This window comes from Nycticebus coucang, chromosome 15, assembly GCF_027406575.1.
Source record: "Nycticebus coucang isolate mNycCou1 chromosome 15, mNycCou1.pri, whole genome shotgun sequence".
In the NCBI taxonomy this organism is placed as follows: Eukaryota; Metazoa; Chordata; class Mammalia; order Primates; family Lorisidae; genus Nycticebus; species Nycticebus coucang.
Window position 1 is genome coordinate 14,783,906 of NC_069794.1, and position 21,305 is coordinate 14,805,210.

The 21,305-nt window shown below is 43.8% G+C and overlaps 1 protein-coding gene across 9 annotated transcripts in view; it reads right to left on the minus strand.

Moving 5' to 3' along the window:
- The window catches only part of MBNL2 (muscleblind like splicing regulator 2), a 158,572-nt gene extending 140,060 nt beyond the window's left edge, over positions 1–18,512 (minus strand). For 8 of the 9 annotated variants that reach the window (XM_053563099.1, XM_053563095.1, XM_053563097.1 and 5 more), the window contains exon 1: positions 18,279–18,489. The gene's annotated coding sequence lies outside the window, so the exon portion shown is untranslated. Of the gene's footprint in view, positions 1–18,278 lie in introns of all 9 variants that reach the window. The other variant, XM_053563084.1, reaches the window with a different exon arrangement.
- Between the last annotated feature and the right edge of the window lie 2,793 nt (positions 18,513–21,305).

Here is a 21,305-nt window from a genome sequence, read left to right on the forward strand (position 1 = left end):
AGTTTGGTCCCAATGTGAACCAGTTAACGTCTGCTTAAACAACCTAAAAACAGCCCGGGTGAGGACAGAAACAATTTTATCTGTGCCAAAACAGCTCAAGGCATGGCCAATCATGGAGCCTGTTCAAGTGCTCCATTTTCACACATGCACTATATGAAACTTTCCAAATGTAGCCCAGCTCTGCTGTTTTCAAAAGCAACTACATTTCAATCATCTTGGAAATACTATAATTCCTTGAGTCTGGGGTAGCATGCTCCAGTGCCTTACCATCTCATTCAAATGTAAACATTCCCAAAAGGCTTTTGTAAAATATAAAGCCTTCTTGCATTTTGCTAAAAGAACAATGAGGTCTTTGTGAGTGATAGCAAGACCTTGTAGAAATAGTCAAGCCGAAGTCCCTCCTTTATCTGGAATTGCTCAGAAGGTCTGCATTAATTGGTAGTTATTCTCCAATAATTTTATGTTCACCCCACAGAAACATATATTATTTATTATGTATTAAGTGCATATTCTGTGCAGTTATAGAAAGTTTTTTTTTTACAAAGGTGATCTCATTTAATCTTAATTATCACCCAAAGAAGTGGGTATTATTACCCCTTTTTAAAGATGAGAAAATTAAGATTAAAATACATTTCTAAATGTTCCCTGAAGTTGTACAACTTATCTGTGGCAGAGCCAGAATTTAAATGGTCTCTTAACTCTTGTGCTGGGGTGGGGGTGAGGGGATCTGTGACTAATTTGTGTCTAAATTTTTGTGTGTTCTTGTAATAAATGTAGATTCTTGGGCCCCTCCCCAGATGTTCCCAAGTCAGAATCTTGGGAGTGGAGGCCTGTGATTCTGACTTTTTAACAAGGTTCCCAAGAGATTAGGTGGCTAAAAAACTCCAACTTTTGGAGTAATTGTGAAGAGCTTTTGAAATGGGTATGGAGTTGGGTGGAGAAGTGAATATCGTGCAGAAATACGACCTTGACCCATGACTGCAAGTCTCACTCTGGCCCTGACTGTGGATGTGCTTGTCTTTTATTAAGTTTTCAAGTGGCCCTCAAGGGTGAAGAAATAGGCCAATCCACTTTGTGAGATGTGCTGCACACTTTGTGCCGTCAAACGTTAACAGGAACGTTTTCCTGCGGCATTCAAGCAACTAAAACTGAGTTTAAAAGTTAGGAGGCTCGAGATAACTCTCAGTTAGACACTTCACCATTAGTTTCTCTCTGCCCATTGCATTCATCAGCCAAACTTCTTCTCTGAAGTTTAACTAAAAAAAGATTGAGTACGGTCTTGTCAGTACTAAAGGATGACTTCATAGGGATGTGTACAGTTCTATGGGGAAATATACTTTCTCTTTTTGTAGTAATAGAAACTTCTGGGTATATTTGTGTAGATGATGGACTAGCATTTCTGTTAATATAACTCATGGCTAATAACTACAGAAATGCCTGCCTGGATAATAAAACATCTCAATTATTCAATTGTATTCCAGAAACATTTATTGAGCATATACAACTTACCAGACACTGGCTCAAGCTTAAAACGTGTAGAGATTACTCAGCTAAGGAGACATTAAAATATTCCATATGATCTTGTGTTTTAGAGTAAAAGTGCGAGACTCATGAATTTTTCTGCAATTCGGTGCTATGAAGGAAAAAGCCAAGGAAACAATAAAATAGCAAAAGCACAACAACTAGAATGCAGAGCAGTCATTGTTATAGTTAGGCCTGTAAGGATGTAGAGCTCGTCTTTGACTGGGGATAGGAACCGAGGCAGGACATTAGCCTCTCCCCAGCAGAGTTATTTTGAATACAGCAGAATTCATTTTAAGGCAAAGACTTCTGGGAGCTTTCTTAGAAAAGCATTTAGACCTCAATTTGCCACCTTCTTTCGAATGTATCTGATGTTTTTCACCTTTTCTGTTATAGCAGAAAAGAAAACCTTATTCTTAAAAATTTTCAAAAACCATTTCTTCCCAGCCCACCCCCTTCCCTGGGCAAAGCGGCCCAGGCGCCACCTGCCAGCCCAGTCTTCACCCCTCCTAATCTGACTGCCTTTCCTTCCCCTAGCTTGTTCTCCACTCACTGCCCTCTTCTTGCCTTGTCTAGCCCAGCTTTTCTCCCTAACCCTTTTCACTTTCTACTCCCCCAGTGCCTTGCAGCTCAGCTTCCTACTCACTACTCTTCCCTAAGAGCCTCCCCCCAGTCAGGGGTGTTGTCTTAGCTTCTCCGTGTCATAGTACCCGGCTAAGTCTTCATCTGTGCTGAGCTTTCTTTATGATCTGGCATTATTTCCCACTCTCTCCGAGGTTTAGGAAACTCTAATCTAGGACATAGTGAATAGTGCGCTTCTTTGTCACAGATCCAAAGGCAGCCAGAGAGGTCATAGGCCTATGCACCTGGTCCATGGTGCCTCCACCTTGGATAAAATGCTCTTCACCCTGGGTTTCTATGCCAGTGGAAGTGAGCCCAGAAAATTCCCTAAAATGTAAGTGGTCCCCAAGGCTGTGTCTGGATTACATTTAGCCATCTCGATTCCTTTTATGTTTATGATTTTAAATATCAGTCCTCTGTGGATGAATCCCGAACATACATGCAGCTTTGCACATTACAGAAGCCTCGGACCTACACTTCTAAGAGACCTACACATTGCAACTTAACTGCAAGAGCCAACCTTCCTATCTTCCCCCATCCTCCTGTGTGTCTGTCATTGGTGTCATTGATACTTCTGTTCCCTAAATTCGTGGTCACCAGGTCATCTTTGACTCCCTCCCTTTTCCTTGGCCTGAATACACTCTTCCCAAGCTGTTAGTAGGTGGCTCCCTGCATCTACACATCACCTCTCATCTAATTCTCATTGCTGCTCTCCCAGCTCCTGCCTTCACCACCAGCCCGAGCATCTGCGGTTCTTGAGACTAATCTGTGCTCACAGAATGAATTCCCTACAGCAATGTCTGAGCCCATCATTTACCTGCTCACACATATCTGGTGGCTCTTTGCTGCATTCAGAATGAAATTAGAAATCCATAGGATGGCATTCAAAGTCATTAACAATCTAGGTCAAGCCAAGTGCTCTCTGGACTGCACCCTATGTTCCAGAGAAGGCTGTGTAGCGGCTTTGTAAGTGCACACATTGTTGTCTTATCTATCCTCAAGGCCACTTCTGATGCTGACTCCTGCAAGCAGCTTCCCTGCCTGCTAATTCTACTCACAAGGCACTTTATACCTCCCCTGTGGCATGGAGTGCTGTCACCACGGTGATTTATTCACGCATCTTACTAGTCACAGTACAGTACAAATTCCATGAGGAGAAAGAAAATGGGGGAAATTGAAGAAATACTTTCCTCATCTTCCTATACCTTTCATATAGTGCTATTTTTTTTCCTGCAAACTGTCCTATAGCAGGGAAACCTTCCAGAGAACACATTTGCCCTGGCAGAGCAGTCCAAGATTAATTTCACAATGGCATCGACCCCTTCCCATCAACAAAGGGTTCCTCACCTTGCACAAGGCGTCCCCAGTACATTGTTTTACCAAAGCTTCACAAAAACCCTGAGAGGTGGGCACGGTCACCTCTATTTAAACACATGAGGAAGCCACAGCTCCAAGCTATTTGGTGACACTCGTGTGCAGCCTATGGGAGTCCAGGATTCAAATCCTTATCACTGACCCACAAGCTCTGGGTTCTTACCATTCTTAGCTGCCCACTCTTATTTATTTTTTTTGAGATCTGCATGCCCCCTCTTGACCTCAACAGACTTAGAAGCATCTAGGACTATAGAGCAAGAAAGGGCAAAGGACTTTGTCATCTGCAGCCCCATGCTCGCCTTCCTTCTCCACGGCCAACTAGGAGGAAAAGAAGCTTTAAGCAAAACATTCATGGGTTTGAATAAAACAAACAGAAGAAGCAGCAGCAAGAAGGAGATATTTTGTATGGGATGACAAAGTGACAATGATTATTGTTGTCATTGCTACTGCCAAGACCATAGTATTTAACACGGACCATTTCCTTTCTTTTCAGGTTCCACGTTTGCAGCATTAACTTCCCAATGGCCAAGGGTGGGACGCTAAACGGGCTGTATGGTGCCTCGTGGGTCTGTTATAGGTGGACACAGAGATCCACTGCTGAAATCCCAGGAAGTTTCCGAGGAGAGAAGCAGGTCAGAAGGGCAGGCCTAGGTGAGACAGAATAGGAATATAGGATGCCTTCCAGCTCTGCTTTCTCTTTGTCTTATAATCCATATCAGGGTAGCCAGCTACATTTTAAAAACTTTTTTATCAAAGATGGAAACAGGCCCTATAACCTCACAAGTGAACACATCTGCCTAAGCCCTACTCAGATTAAGAAATAAAATATTAGCAGAGACCCCACCGCACCCCACCCCACCCGACCCTATCCCCAGGCTCCCTTGAGACACCAGCCCTTTCCTGTGGACAGCCGCTGTGTTGAGGACCACCTAACTGGCAGCATTTAGCCCCCACCACCCCGGCCAGGATGGCGTGCATTCTTCCGAGACGCCTTTTCTGGCAGCAACTGCCATTTCAAACCAAGGAGAAAAGAAAGTGTTGTGCGGGAGTAATTTTGTGTGTAGGAGAAAAGTGTTTCTAATTTTCAGTCCTGAAAATGTGAGGGGAAGAAGAAATACGTGAAGGAGGGAAATAAGTCAGTAAATGCAGTCAGGCCTCATTCTGCTGCCTCCATTAGAAGCTGGAAGGCTTCCAGCGCCATTCCAGGCCACTTTGAGAAAGGAAGCAGACAGCCTCGTCCAGACCCGGCCGGTTCCGAAGCCCATAACCTTCTAATGGGTGGACAGGCTGACGGTTATTATTTAACAGCGGCATGTTCACTAGAAGCCTGATATTGTATTGAACATAAGGTTTTGATTTTTTTTTTTTTTTTTCTGTTTTTAACCAAGGAGCAAGATGGGGAGTGTCACAAATCTAACTCCAGGATTTGCTGGGTTCTGCCAGACTGTAATAGGAAATGCACTCCCAGGCCCAGGCCCCCCCGCCTCTGCAGCTGCAGGCCCCAGGGAGGAAGGGGCCGTGGAGGGCCACTCACGATTGCCCTGAAGGCTCCAAATGTTCTCGGAGGTGGACACCATTCTGTTGACCTGACAAAACATACAGGCGACATCAGTGTTTTCCCCGACTGTCTGCACTAACGTGTTGAACTGGAAGGAAGAGATCAGCGCCTTCAGTACCAATCCAGAGCCCTAGAACAATTAGCTCAAGACCCGACATGTATCTGGCTAAAGGGACTAATGTGAACTCTGGGATTACAAGGTTTTAAATGGTAACGTCCTCTAACTTTGAATCTTGGATTATTGTTTGTCAGTGTTTACCAAAATAATCACTCCTCTGGGTTACATTCTCTGCTCAGTTACTTAGTGTGGTCTGGGTTATACAACATAAAGTTCACCCTGAGGGGGTAGGTAGCCATGGCTTTCTAGTGGTCAGCTAGAAAATTGGCAGTTCTTATTAAAAAGGCAAGTTTTCAGCATGGCAACGATACTAGCGAGGTTTATAGGGCATTAATAAAACTAGCAGTAGTAGAGAGTGGAAAAAAAGGCAGAGTGTGCGGTAGAGGGATCTTGAGGTTAAATACCAACCTGAGAATTTTCCTAAGCAAAACCAGAGGGCTTGTTGCAACTGAAGTCTGAAAGCCTCCAAGCAGGCTCCGGGCTTTCTGGAGCTTGAAACCTGGCCTCCTCATGGGGAAATATTTCAACACCCTTTCTCACCCGTCCTTGTTTGCTCAGCGTGTTCCTGAGTAGGCCTGGGCAGAACTGAGGGAAAAATCCTTCCTGATGGCTCCCTTTCCGAGGAAGGAGGAAGGAGGGCAGGTTAGCGCAGTCTGCTGTTGACTGGAGCTGGGATTAATTAGCTCCCTCAGTGACCTTGGCACTGCTGATGGCAGAGCGTGTCTCTGAGCTGCTGGGGACTCTGCTGAGACCCACAGAGAAACCCAGGAGGACTATGTGCTGCTGCTAAAATGGTCACTGTTCTGTTGACTGAGAAACCAAAAATGATAAAAGAAACCCCAAATATGTAGGTTGTCTCTAATGTGTGTTATTCAAATTGCTTATGTGAAGATGCCTTATGTAAAAGATCCGTCTATTGCTGTGTATATGTTTATCTGAATCTCTATCAACCTACCTGTCGGTCTACCAGTCCTCCTTGTAGTCAGTTGGCAAGCTAGCGTCCAGCATATGCTGGGTATGTCTGAAGGTTGCTAGCCTGTTGTTGGGACTAAAGACAGTTTGAAAGCATCCTGTGCAGTTGTAGAAGTTGTCTGTCCTTCCTCAATCAGCTTCCCTCACCCACCTGCTCCCAAGCTCAGGCTTGAACAACACTAAGGAAAAGCGGAAAGTCCCAGCACTTTTTCTTGTATCATAGCTGGTTTAAGGTTCATTATGGGTCAACACGGCTAGAAAAACTGAGTGTCTTGGGTTGCATAAATGAAGATATTATCTCCTGAATAAGGGAGGTGCCATACTGGTCCTGTCAAAGGAAGCTGACATCTTCAATATGTGAAGCGGCTGGTCTACAGAAGAGGCATTTGACCCGCTTAGGGTTCCTCCTGAGGCCCAGACAGGGTGAAGGGTGAAGGGTTTGAGAAGCCACATTTCCTTTTGGCATGAGAAAGAATTTTCTAGCAACATGTTACGGCTTATATGTATTATTCAGGGAAGACATGCGGCAGCCAGAAACTGCTTGCCAGGCCTATGGTAGAGGTTAGCCATGGATTGCGCTAGACAAGAGACCTTCCCTCTGCTGCTCTCCCCCTTGGAATTCCTGTCTAATTTTCATCTTATGTTTGTGTTTTTTGTTGGTCAGGTGGATCTCAAAGAGAAGGGGCTCTCCGAATCTTGAGCAATGGGAAAAACTCCCCCACCAACTCTAAGACACTAAGGTGTCTTGCCACAGCAAACCACTGCTCTAGTACCTGGATACCCGGAGGAACAAAGAAGCTGTTGGAGTAGCAAGTCATGGGAAGTAAATAGTTAAAAGACTGAAGCTCTCCCTGGTCCCAGCAGCCCCAGAGGCAAGGAGTCACTTTGATCCTGCCTCTTAATTGCAGCCTAGTTGCACCAGGGAACTTTAAAGAAAAGAAACAGGGAAACTCTAGAGATAGGCTTTGTTTTGTTTCCTGAGGGGATGGTCTTTGTGGTGGCTGCCAGGAAGCTGATCCTTTCGGGTTCACAGGACTGGTTTCCTAAGGGGGAAATGCATAGCTTCCCCCACCAGCTTAGCGTCAGATGTGGGAGAACCTCGGAAACATGGGGTCTCTGTGTGCCATACACAGGGATGCCAGGCACAGACTTGGCAGACAGGACAGCAGGTGGGAGAAGGCACCAGGGGTTAGCACAGACAGGGGAGGCTGCAGAGAGAGGATCTGGGAGGCAGACAGGAGCAGCCCAGCGAAGCGCCCACCAGGAGTGTAGGGTAGGTCTGAAAGGAAATAGCGCTGCCCCTGGAGGGGAGGTCAAGGAAGAAGAAAGGATCTGGGAGAGGGCAGCCAGGTCACAACAGCGCAAAACCTCTCACTTTGGAATGGGTCTTGCAGGTGATAGATAAGGAGCTCTTGCCTGGCATGTCTATTTACAATATCTAGAAGTTGAGAAGCTTCGAGTTCTGTAGGTTCATTCAGGCCCCAAGCATGCACGCGTGCGCACTGCAAGGCAACTCAAAAGCAAGGAAAAGGTCAACCAAGAATGACACCAAATCTGGCTCTGCTGCCCAAGCCATCCCTGGCAAGCCACCAAGTCCCTTTGTGAGGAGGGACTTCTGGCTGAAACGGAACTCAGGCCTGCACAGTACGCCAATAATCACTTGTTTATGTTCTATTTAATGATTTAGTGAGTTCTGCTCACAGAACTTGCAACTGTGAAAGAAGTTTTTCTAAAGCAAACTCCCTTTTGTGGCAAACTCCAAGTAAACACCGTTGGACAAGGTTTCACCCTTTGTTCTGTCACTGGTCAGGGTGTGACCTTGGCAAGTAACTCAGTCTCTCTAAGCTTCCTTTCCTTTGTGAAAAGGCCTAAGTTGATATACACAAAACTCTCAGCAGAGGGCTTGCCACATAGTAGTCTCTCAGTAACCCCCCTAGACATTTGTTCTGTTTCATTTCCAAAAGGTTATTGGTACATTAAAAATGCATTTAAATAAATGGCCATCTGTGTGTGGACTAAATGGGCATCTGGGCAAGGAAGACTTCCTCTAAATCAGGTTAGCTGGACCCCTGGCTCTGGGAAAGAGGGGACCATGTTCAGGACACACAGGCACATGAAGCATCCAAGGAGGGAGGACAGACAAGGGACACTGGATACAGGACATCCAAGGAGATATGAGACTGCCCACACTCAGTCACACCTGGACCTCCCTCAAGCTATTCATTCCACAGCTACCTCATCTAATGATGTCTTCATTTCCATCACAAGACTTTAAAACTAGCCCTTTTAAATAAGTGCACTTTTAATGGCAAATAACACTTCCTCTACACTCCTCTAGTTCTTTGGAGAGGAGGAGACAGTGGCATTATCTTACATCTGAAGGGGGTGAGTGAGTGTGTAAGAGTTCCTGGAACCAATTCATTGAGGGAAGTAGGACTATCAGACTTCCAGGCTCCATTTCTGACCTCTGGCTAGAAATAAAAGAATCCAAGTTGGATTTAGAACACCTATATTCCTTAGGACAAATTAAAAAACCTCAGGAGCAGATGTGTCAACAAACACACCATTATTCCCTGCAGGTGGTAACAGATCTCCTGGGGGATTTATGAGGGCCTGTGTCCTCAGAGCAGACAGACATCTTAGGAGCGGGAGACACCCACTGGCTGGCTGGGTGGAGCCACAGAGCTGCTTGTAGCCCTAAAGGACCAGCCTTCACACCTTCGCCACCAGCAGTGTGGGTGCAAGGCAGGTGGGGTTCGGCCTCAGCTCTGTCCTCTGAGCCTGAGCAGCCGGAAAGGCCTGCTATGCTCTGCAGAGAATCCCCAAAGGAGCTATCTCAGACCCAAATCTGCTACTTACACTGTCCACACCCCAGGCCAAGGGCAAGATTATTCACTAGGTAAGAAAATAGCTGAACTATTACATCTTACATATTATTCAGCTCATCATTTTAAAATGTCAATTTTCCTGCATGTTTGGTAATGTATGTAATGTACTAGCAGCATTGTGTGAGTTCTAACTCCTATAAAGAAGCAACTGTCCTTATAATGGTTGTTTCTCCTAAATATATACATATATATGTGTGTGTGTGTGTATATATGTGTGTGTATATATATATATATATATATGTATATTTTTTTCTGGTAGGAACATATTATCAAAAGAGATTGGAGAAGCCATAGGGCAAAATCTCAGGATGGAGGGACTGTGTGATGTGGGGTAGGGGCCAGGGAGGAGCCTCGACTTTGGAGAATAAGGATGCCATGTTAGGGAGCGTAAGAAATTAGGTCAGCTGGGGGGCCCGGTGGAGTTCAATTTCACTACCTATGATGTCAAGTCTAATCCCAGGTGTGAGGATCCAACTGGGACCTGGCAGATAGGGTCAGGAATTAGACCATTTGTAACTAGTGATGCCACTGACTTGCTGCTACTTTCAAAGTGGCCACTGTATTCCAGAGCCTCCCAGAAGGAGAAGCGGCATCTTCATCACCTGGGAGCTTGTTAGAAATCCAGGATCTTGGCCCCACCCTAGACCTACCAACCAGAATCACATTTTCAACAAGCTCCCCAGGCAGGCCCATGCAAGTTTGAGGAACACTGGCTGGTTTACTCATGACAGGCATCTGATATGAAGGCATCAACAATTTGCATACTTCAAGCACTTTCTCACCTTGAAAGGTTGTTTTCTTTAGAGAGGTCCTTATGTCTGGGTTGACACCTGCTAGACCCAGGGATGCATGAATCCCCAGGGTCTTAGAGAGCAGGACGACTAATATCTAGTGATATCTCCACTTTACAATTACTGCTCTAACCAATTACATCCTTAAAACATGCATTTTGAGGGATAGATGCAGAAGTCTTGATACTTACTGATTTCAAATGCTCTCTTTGGTTATTAATAAGGATCTATTTTCAAAAACTCAACTGTACCTATGAAAAATAGAGCCAAGAAGTTTCCTTTATCCATCCAATATTCTGTAGATCTAAATATGATGTTGAATCAATATTTGCCTGCAACAGGACTGTTGCCAGAGACTCCCGCCAGTGAGGGTGAGCTGTGTGCAGGAGGTTGGTGCAATGCAGGGAGCTACACCATTTTCCCCGTAGCATCATGGAGACTGGGCTATGGTGCTAAATAACAGGGACTAGCCAGGCACGGTGGTTCACGCCCGTAATCCCAGCACTGTGCGAGGCTGAGAAGGGAGAATTGCTTGAGATCAGGAGTTTGTGACTTGCCTGAGCAAGAGTGAGACCTCGACTCATTGAAAGAAGAAAAACCCAGCTGGGCGCCATGGTGAGCACCTGTAATCCCAGCGGCTTCCGAGTCTGAGGTTCCAGTGACCTATGATGCCATTGCATTCTGCTCAGGGCATAGAGTGGGACTCTGTCTCCAAAAAAATTAAAATAAAATAAAATAAAAATAAATACCGACTATTTACTTTTTAAAAACTTGTTTTGCTTCTGTAGGAGGTAGTTATTTTTCTGATTTTTTGCTGGCCACTATTCTCTTCCAGGCCCCTGGCTGTTTCCCCCGAGGCTCACCCTTGGTTACCAGCCTGTTTCTTCCATGAGGCGTGAGCATCAAGGGGGTCAAGGATGGCTTCCACCACAGTTGTGTCCCAAGCTCATATTTATACTCTGGTGTCTGGGCTATTCTGCATTTCCACATTATCAAAGTATCCCCAAATAACTGCGTGATATCTCCACTTAGATGTCCCATCATTAGGCAAAAACACCATTCTCAAAACTAAAAACTCAATCATCTCCCTCCCTTCTTCTCTCCTTCAACTCTGTTCCCTTTTATAGGCCCCTCTCTTTGTCTACCCCAATTCGTGTCAGGGTACCAGATATCCCTCCTGCTAGAAACTCTGATGTCAGTTTGACCTCTCTAAGTTCTTGCTAGTTTCTGCTATTTTTCCTTCAAGATGCCTCTCGGATTTGTCCTTTCTCCTCTGCCCTCACATGACCATGCTAATCTAACCCTTTTGCACATTATGCCCGGACTATTGCAAAAGTTTTTTGGCCAGTGGCATCACTAGTTACATAATCCCTGACCCTATCTGCCAGGTCCCAATTGGATCCTCACACCTGGGGATTAGACTTGACATTATAGGTAGTGAAATTGAACTCCACCGGGCCCCCCAGCTGACCTGATTTCTTACACTCCCTAACATGGCATTCTTATTCTCCAAAGTGGAGGCTCCTCCCTGGCCCCTACCCCACATCACACTGTCCCTCCATCCTGAGATTTTGCCCTATGGCTTCTCCAATCTCTTTTGATCATATGTTCCTATAAGAAAAAAAAAATACATATATATATAAATTTAGGAGAAACAACCATTATAAGGACAGTTGCTTCTTTATAGGAGTTAGAACTCATACAATGCTGCTAGTACATTACATACATTACCAAACATGCAGGAAAATTGACATTTTAAAATGATGAGCTGAATAATACGTAAGATGTAAAAGTTCAGCTATTTTCTTACCTAGTGAATAATCTTGCCCTTGGCCTGGGGTGTGGACAGACCCCACGAGAAACACTAATCTAGACAAAATACATCCATTCAGATCCAGAGGAGGCAGGTGGAGGAGGTAGCTCTTCCTTCAAGAAGCCCTATCTATGACACTAGCCCAAATGGAGCTCCTGAACTCTCAGAACATTTAAAATTTCAAGTAGTAAGTCATTTATAGAATATATGCTTCGCCAGTACTCAACGTTTGATTAAGTGAAGTATGCATCTAGGATGCCAGAAATGTATGGATTTTTAGAATAACTCAATATCTTAATTAAAAATTATTACTGTCTTCCTAAAATTGCTTGGGGCTGGGCTCTACTCAACTATGCAACATCCATTTTGAGAAAATTCCAAGTTGGGCCGCAGCGTGATTTCGTCAAATGTCACGTGCACAGATTCTCATAGGTTTGAGGACTAACTTTTCCCCATTTTGGCTAATGAGACTTTTAGCACATTACTTAACCTCACTCAAATTGAGTTTTCATTTCATTTATAAAGCAGGGACAAAAAAGGGATTTCGTGACTATTAAAAGAGATAATACCCACAAAATCTGAAGTGATATATATACATGTAAGAGGTCACTATTACTCCAACACTCAGTATTATAAGATAAATTGTGTAAAGTACCTTTGAGAGCACTAACATTGATTTACCTCTAGTAGGAGATTTTATTCTTTCTGGTATGGATGATTTTTATTTTCCCAATTTTACTTATTCAGATGAAAACAAAATGCCACCTACCCCTAGGGCTTGGGGGCTCTGATGGGCCTGGGTTTCAAAATTAGCTCAGCTACGTATTAGCTGAGGGATCTCGGGGTGCTGTGAGCTTTGGGGGCCTTCTGCTTTTGTCAGCCAGCTGGGGATGCGGTTAACTTTGTGGGGCTCTTTTGCTCTTCTTAGGTTCAGACTGCATGAAATAATACATGGAAAGCACCTACTTTAGAACAGATGCTCCTAGGATACTAATTTCTTTCTCTCCTTCTAGCAGGCTCAAGAGAACTCAACGAGATGCTTTCATGGGAAAAAGAAAACACCATGAATTTTTGGTTTCATTGTTGACTTTGGTTTTCCCCAGGCCTGCAGACCATTTATAACCATTAGGGAATGCTGTGTTCTAGAAGCAACTTGCTGCTTTGTGAGTGGGCTGGGGTGTGTCTCTGATGCCTTTGAACCTGAGCTGAGAAAGTGGAGCTCACCCACCTCTCTTCCTGCTCCACCCTGGCACCTGCGGGCCTCAACGTAGATAGCAAATGCACGTGCTGTCTTAGAAAGTGCTTGGGGACAAGAGATAGTGACACATATCTATACACCAGGGGCCTCTGAAAGTTTTTCCTTTTCAAAATTCAAGTCAATTAAGCACTGGAAAAAAATAGATGAATAAAAGTGGTAAAAACCCAGTTGATAACTCCTCTCCTCAAGGAGCTTTCCCTAAGGCACCCTTGCCAGAGTGCCCTAACTTTAGGCTCCTGCTTTTAAACTCTGCATTTGAACTGTTAATTGAGGTAATGCCTCTGAAAGCCCTTTGGAAAGTGTAAGAAACGACACATATGCTAATTCTCCTCCTGAAGACCTTTGTGTGTTTAACTGCTGTTATCTTGTTTGCAAATGCCTTGCCTCCTAGCTGTTGTGGATTGCAAACTGCGCGGCGGGGTCAGAAGCTGGTTGAGGGTTTTGCAGCCTTCCTTTTTCCTCTGAAGTCACTTACTCCCCACTCCCCGGCCTCAGGCTCTTCTACAATAACCAGCTTGCCTGCCATGCGCGAAACCTCCGACCTGCCCATCTGCCTGCCAAGACCCATAACTGAAAAGAATTCTTTTGACGTCCTCATGCCAAAAAGCTTCTTTCAGCTCTCCCCGAAACTGGGGCCCTAACCACCCCCAGCTTGTCGGTAGCATACACACTAACTGGGATGTTAGAGCAAAACAAACAAACAAACAAGCAAAACACCCCCCAAAACTTAGTGTTTAAAAAGGAAAATCGAATTTTGTAAAGTAACTCTGCTTTTAAGAAAAAAAAAGAGGGAAAGCATAATCCAATCCCCAGAGTCTCAGGTTTCCTTGCTGGCGGTGGGGACTGGGAGATGCAGAGGTGGCATGTCACCAAGAGGATGATCACCTGGCAGCTCTGAAGCGTGGAGGGGCTGTTAGATTTCCTGCCCTACACTGAGGGTCAAGGCTCTCTAGACGCATCCTGTTCCCCAAGCACTTCGAGACTGCTACTGTGTTTGCTGAGACTCTGATTGCTCTCCGGAGCCTTATATTTTGGATGTTTTTGCAGCATGCTCATCTGTCTGTTTCTCGTCTTATGTCTTTAAATGTTATTTAAGCAGCATTTATCCTGAGCAGTGTAACAGAAGTGAAGAAAGTACGTAAATAAAGATATCTAAAACTCAAAATTCCTTCTCTTGCTCACTCCCCCCAAACACCAAAACTGTCTGAAGCCTAAAATTAGTGTCTGACGGTGAACAATATTAAATCAATATTGGCCAATAAAGTTATTATTTGCAGTCTTTGAAGTTTACAAGTTTGCATCATTTGTGTACAGGCACCCACCAACACACACACACACACACACACACACACACACACACACACACAGAGAGACGGATAGGTATTAGGTTACGGAGTTGGTATTCTAACGCAGTAACAAAAGCCAGAGAACCCCAGAGGTGTTTAATAAACACTTGTTGACTGATTGATGGAACGTGCTACCTACAAGAACTTAGACAATGCATTCTTTGTGAAAATGCTAAGGTAAATTGGTGACTGCAGTTTTATTACTGAATGTTTCGGCCATAGTGAGAGGAACAGGCTGGCTGAAATATTGTCCATCAGCCTCACAAAGGAATCCCTGGGGCCTTACCTTTCACACCTGTTTTTACTCTCAGCCCTGGAGACAGAGACCGGTCTCCATAAACAGCACTGTGCGGTGGAGGCGCAGGCCCCAGGCAGACCTCACCATACGGCGCCTCTGACTCCTTACTATGAATATTACTGCAGCTGCAACGCACAGTTTGTGAACGTTTTTTAGAAAGAAAAACAAAAATTACACCCAGTAAAAAACTGGAGGAAAAAAACATAGTATCGTAACTAATTTGCAAAGCATGGCTATGTCTTCCCGCCTCATTCTTCCGAGAGAAACCAAAGCTTGAAATATCAAGTTCCTGGCTCCCAGGGCAGTGGACATCCATTGCCTGTTCGGTTCAGTCGGCCATCCCAGAAAGGATGCCTGGGCTTGGGACACCTCTACTTCTCTCTGCCTTTGTCATTTCCTCTTTTCCTTGCTAGGCCTTTAGGCTGTGCCTTGGGCAGATTTTGTGAAAAGAGCAAAATGTCCTCTCCTGTTCTGCTGCCCCTGGGGTTCTGTGCTCACCTGGCCTGACTCCTCACCTACAGCTCTATCTTGATTTTACTGCTTGCCGACTTTGATGCCCATGCCTCCCAAGCTTTCTACAAGACACCATCTCCACTGCCCACCTGCTTCCTGAAGTTCCTGGGATTCTCTGCCTGGCATGACCCAGCCGGTTCTGACACGCAGCTATACCTGGAGATGTCAAAGACTCCCAAAGCGTGATTTCAACTACCAACATGTCTTGGAGTTGCACCATCTTTTCATTAATCTGAATCTTTTACCCCCTGCAAGGCCATGAATCTACTTCTATGTTGATAATGAGTTTTGTTATTTTGGAAATGTAAACACATCGACATGCCTGTCTTCCTACCTCTTTTTCTTGTTATTGGTAAGAAAGTGAAGGAAGAAAGGAAGAGAAAATGCAAGACAGATTGAATCTACTCATTCTACAGAAGGAATTCTCGGAAGCTTATGATCGAAATTCTCTTTTCCCAATTCTTGCTTGGAATCTCGAGTACCTGATCTTGAATTTCTGTAGCGCTCCCGGAGCGCGGGACTGGCTGGTAGCCATGTGATATTGATTTGTTTTCACCATAGCAACAGCAAATTAAAACAACTAGCTGAGAGAAGGCAGGCTGTTAACCAGTAATGCTACATCACCAGTGTATTTCACAAGCATATTTTTCTCTTTTGCTCTCGTGTCCTCTCTTATTCACTGCCCTTTCACAAATTTAACACAAAAGTCAAGGGGAAAACAACACTCAGTGCTTTGGGCACTGCAAAGCTTGTGTCTAGAATAGTCTGGTTTGCACAGCTTTTAATGTATTAGACGGGATGGACGGGGAAAATGCAAACAGCAAGGTTCTGATTTCCTTGGAAATTTTCGTTGTGGATCTAAGGATGAATATCCCTAGAAAATGTGCAGGAGCACAAAGTAGAATGAAGGGTTCTCTCTGTGTGTGTGTGTGTGTGTGTGTGTTTGTATATATACACACACACATATATACATCTGTACCTTAATACCCTAAGGCATTCGCCAACAGTTTCTTAAATCCTGAGGTTTTATCCCTTTGTACTTTAAATAGCTCACTGTGCCAAGAGACAAACAACTTTTTTTTTTTTTTTAGTACAAGGTCAAGGTCTCTCAAAATGCTAATTTATGAAGGGAAGTGTAACAAGTATTATTCAACTCTATTAAGAGATAGAAAATTGAAGTAGGCTCTTGCTCAAGGCTATATAAGGAGTCGGAAGGAGGGTAAAGACTACCTTTGGGAACTTGTGAGAACTTCCCTGTGTTCTAACCAAAATTTCTCTTTTTCTTAAAAGGCTCTTTAGTAATTATTAACCTTCCCCTGATCGCCAAGCCCAAGGTTGCCACCTGTGACGTGGGATTCACAGCCTGCGGTGTTCTACTTCCTTGGGGCCATCTGCACCAGGGTATGGTGCTTTTTCTGTGAAAACAGATGTTCCGATCATCAAAACCAGCCATGAACTTGGTTGCACAACCTGGATCCTAAATAATGGCTCTGAGGGGCCTAGGAATGGGGTCTTGGGGTCTGTCCACACACGTGGCAGTGTGGGGTGCACCAAGGGGAAGTCAGGTCAGGAAAAAAAAATGATGCTTATTGTAGTTATCTGATCTTTAAGCATGCTTCCTGCCAGCCCAGCCAGAGCTCTGCAGAAAACCTGTGCTGACCAGCCCACCACGAGGCAGGTAGGAAAAGATGCCCTATTTATGAGGGGGATGGTTGTAGGGTTGACAAAGGACAGGACAAAATATGAAGACATAACTCAAGTCCTGCCAACAGGGAGTTAGAATGTTCTCGGCCAGGACATAAAGAAATATTTCTCTCCACAAGCCCGAATAAAGGAACACACAGCAGAAATAGTTGGGGGGTGACGTCAGAAGTTCTGGGCTAGTGTCCTGCACTTCTCCTTGAAAGTAAAACAGTGAGTCTAGAAGAATCTACGTGGCATTGCCCTTATTTACATGAGTGCTTGCTTCTACTGTTCTACATAAGACAAGCAAGACTGCTGAAGAAACTTCCTCGTATCCAAAGATTATAAAAATGTCCTTCTGCATATTTTTTTTTTGCCAGATTGTCCCCCAAATGCACAGATCACCCAATTAACAGATACTTTAACACTTCACCTTTGTCTTTTAAAGGAACAGTAATGTTTGAAGGTGGTGCTGGTTAGGCAAGTCAGATTTTCTGCTTGGCTTCAGCGCTTGCTAACTATTCTAAAAATGTTACACATTTATTGTAAACACATGCTTCCGAGGCCTAACAAAAAAGCACAGTTTCCTCATGCCTGGCAGAAATTTAAAGCGGAAAAGGGCAGAAAGAATTCTTTAGCAAATATATCCTTTGCTTCTCCTGGGCCAAGTGTGTTAAAAATAAATCTTCTCCATCATTTCTCATTGCTGTTTCTCAGCAAGAAAGTTGATATGGTTCGGCATAGTGAAAACACAGCTTTAAAAGCTAGCCTGCCCTCATTAAATTATTCTGCTGGCTGTGTGTTCTCATTAAAAATGCATAAAGATCAGATAATTGCAGTAAGCATTATTAACCCAGCTTTACTTTTGAATATAATGGTTCCACTTTTAAGCTGGAAACAAAGGCTGAGACATGCCAGAAAAAGAAATGTAAACATTGACCTACAGTATCAAAAACTTGCCAGAAAGCTGCCTCTCGCTAGGCTGTTAAGAAGGTGTTTTTGAAACTCAATTAAAGCCATAGTATTATAGAGCTAGAGAAGTCCCTTATTTTTTATGAATTGACATATGTTTGGCTAAACATTTAATTGATAATTATTTACCATGAAGTTTTTTTTATTATTATTTATTCTTAATTGCAAATCTGTTTCCAAATAACAGAATGCATATAAACTTCATCTGTTTGGGAGCTAACTGTGTCAGGATGACAATTTTCAGTAAGAAGAAAATCAGAATGCTCCTGAGAATTCAAACGTTTTTCGGAATGATAAATGAATCTATGCTTTGACTAAAAACTCGATTTGATGCCTCACCCCAAACAGGCGGCATAGATTCAAGCTTTGCCATGTCCTTTTCTGAAATCAGAACGTTACGTAAAACTCCAGGGTCCCCCGCAAGTATTCCGTCTGAATTAGTGGAATCCAGTTTCCCTGGCTGCTCTCAGCAACACACATGGAATGCAGCATACTGCAGCAAACTCTTTAAACATTCAAAAAAAGGGGGGGGGGTGATGATGATTCTCCTACCTTGTTTAGCTCTGCCTGTCCTTCTCAGTTACAGTAACCCCAGGAGCTTTGGGCAGAATCAAGTGGCCGAGGCTTCTCCACTACATCATGAGGAAGAAATGTCCATGTAAATAGTTCCTATTCCCTGTTTATTGTACTCTGGAAGCCGCCTGCCGTGTCTGGAAAATTTTACCTTCAGATGATGAAGCAAAGACAGTCTAAACTCTGTTGCTGTAAGCTGCAGCCCTGCCTCCCAGCAAACCCCGCCCACGCGGGGCCAGCCAATCCGCAGCCAGTTCGTCAGCCCTTCTGGTCTGAAACCCGCCCTAATAGGATGACTGACACAGCAACACAGCACTTGCAGTGTGTGAAAACAGTGCATCCATACTGATGAAAGAGGAATTTCCCTCTCAGAAGAAAGCAATCAGAGCACCAGTACAAAGTGGCACATAATTGGCAGACCAGAGAGAGGGGTAGCGCGAGAAACACCCTTCAAGACAGCCAGCTCAGAGCCAGCAGCTGCGGCGTAAACACTTCTGAAAATACAAAACTCCACAGATTCCAAAAGACATCCAGGTTGTACAGGAAACTGAAATCGTCGTACTGTTTGACAAAGCGTGTGTGTGTGTATTTTTTTTTTTTTAATAAAAAACAATACAGTGTCTGCCATGGAAATTAGTACCTTTAAAACGTTTACATATGATTTCCATTATCGAGGGAGAATGAGCTGGCCTAAGTGCATGTTCAAAATCAAAACATGCTTCTACCACTAGCACACACACTTCCTTATAGAACATCTGTTATGGCAGTGGTTAATTACTGTAGCCCATTTGTCTTCCATCTAAGTTTTCAGACCACTCGGGACTTCAATTAGGGAATGCTGAACAATAAAATTGATATCTATACTATACCCCTTTCTGCTCTTGGCAGGCACCCACAGGAGGATTAGGTGTGCCCTAACCGTCTTAGAGACTTAGATGTCATTCGATAAATGCTGTGCTTTGGTTCACATTGTCGTTTATGAAGCAATGATTAGAGAAAGGTGTTCACTGGTGAATACACATGGCCCAGGATCTGAGGGCCACTATGAGGTGCCACTCCACAAAACATGCTCCAGGAGCTAGGGGAGTTCTCTAAAATAAGCCAGAGAAAGAAAATAGAAAGGTTAGTTAAGAGTTACTTATTTTTTTCCCTGTCAGCAGTGTCTTTGCCTGCTTTCAAAACAAGAATCAAAACATATGGTATTTAGAAAACACAATAAGTATACATTTTCCTTCGACTAAACAAAACATTTTCAATTAAAAAAAAATTGAGCGTGATGGTTACATGACTAGACCAAGGCAGAACAAAGCCCCTATTCATCCTCCAGGTTGAAGGCAATGCACTCTTGTTGTAAGTAACTGTTATAAAAATGCATCTGTAACAAAGTAACAGGGCAGCCTCCTGCAATGGTTTCTTTTTATTTTGCCAATTGCATCTTTAAAAACGGCCATGTAGGCCATGGTCTTCAAGAGAATATTTATTCCTCTTGGTTTTATACTTATAAAACTCTTTTTCCTCCCCACGTGAATCTATCATCAATGTGCGGGCTTTCGTCTACTGTAATTTTTTCTGGAAATTTAAATTAGTTCTGTGGTCAAATTGACAGAAAATTATTTTAAAATATTAATATCCTTAATGCACATATGATACAGCATGTAAACAGGTAATCACAAATTTGGTTCTCTACTCCTCATCTCCTGCTGTTTCTGACTCTGAAACTCCCATTCCCTGAATCTCAATCCTAAAACTTGAGTCATTTTTGACACGCTCCCCCATTCTAACCCAATGAAACTATCTTTCTGATTTTCCCTCCCAGCCAGTCCAAAACTCTGACCTTGTTATAACACAAATGTGGTAAGATGGCCTCTGAGACTCAAGCCTCCTCATCCTCCAGCTCCCCTGTTGCCAGACCGGTTTTCCTAAGTCATGTAAAGTCATGTTGTTTCCACATTCAAGTCTTTCTCTCTATAAAATTTATAGTCTTTCAAGGCTCTTCATAATCTGAGCTCTCCCTCTCCACTCAACTGCTCCTCCACTGTTTTCCTGAGTGAATTTCTGGACGATGTCATGCTTATTTCTGCCCCACTCATGCTTCAGACCTCAGCTCACATTCTCTTGCTTTTCTGTCTTGCCTTTCCTGGCTGTGTTATTTTCTCTGATGTTCTCCATTGAAAGCACCCTGCATTGTTCATTGTACTGAGCCATTTGAAGCCCTAAACAATGTAGTCTTGTGTAACTAGCTTGCATGAGTCGATCTTTCCATCTCAGAAGGCAACGCTTATGTCACATGTTAATTAAGGTAATGCACCCCAAACATCTATACAGTAGCTGGCTGGCACATAATAAATGCTCACTAATGGTAGCTGTCCACTTTTACTGGTATTTGCATTTAGCAAGATGCCATGGGAAAACGTGCCAATTTCTGGATTTCTATCTCAAGAATTGATAATATTTTCATCTAGTTACACAAGCCAAAAACCTGGCGGTCAATCCAGGCCCTCCTCTCCAACCACCATCTGAAATCCATTATCTAATCTGTCAAATTTAACACCTAAATATTTAGAAATATTTTACTTTGCTCCCTCTGTACCAACAGCTTTGTCTAAGCCTTCAGTGTCTTTCACCATGGCTATTGAAATAGCCTCCTAGAGTCTCAGGAATACATTTTGACCCCTTCCAACCCTTTCTAAACTTCAGCTAGAACATGAATTCAAGAACAGAATCCTGATTTCCACACGCTTTTGGCAAAAGCTTTGGTTTATCAAAGGTTGGAATTGTGTTTCCCTAAAATGTACATGCTCAAGTTCTAACCCTAAATGTGATGGCATTAGGAGACAAGGCCTTGGGGGGGGGGTGTTTAGAAAAAGTCATGAGGATGGGACCTTCATGATCAGATCTGCATCTTATAAGAAGAGACACCAGAAAGAATCTCTTTCTCTCTCTTTACCACATGAAGACACAACTAGAAACCAGCCCTCTGCAAGCCAGGAAGCCCTCACCAGAATC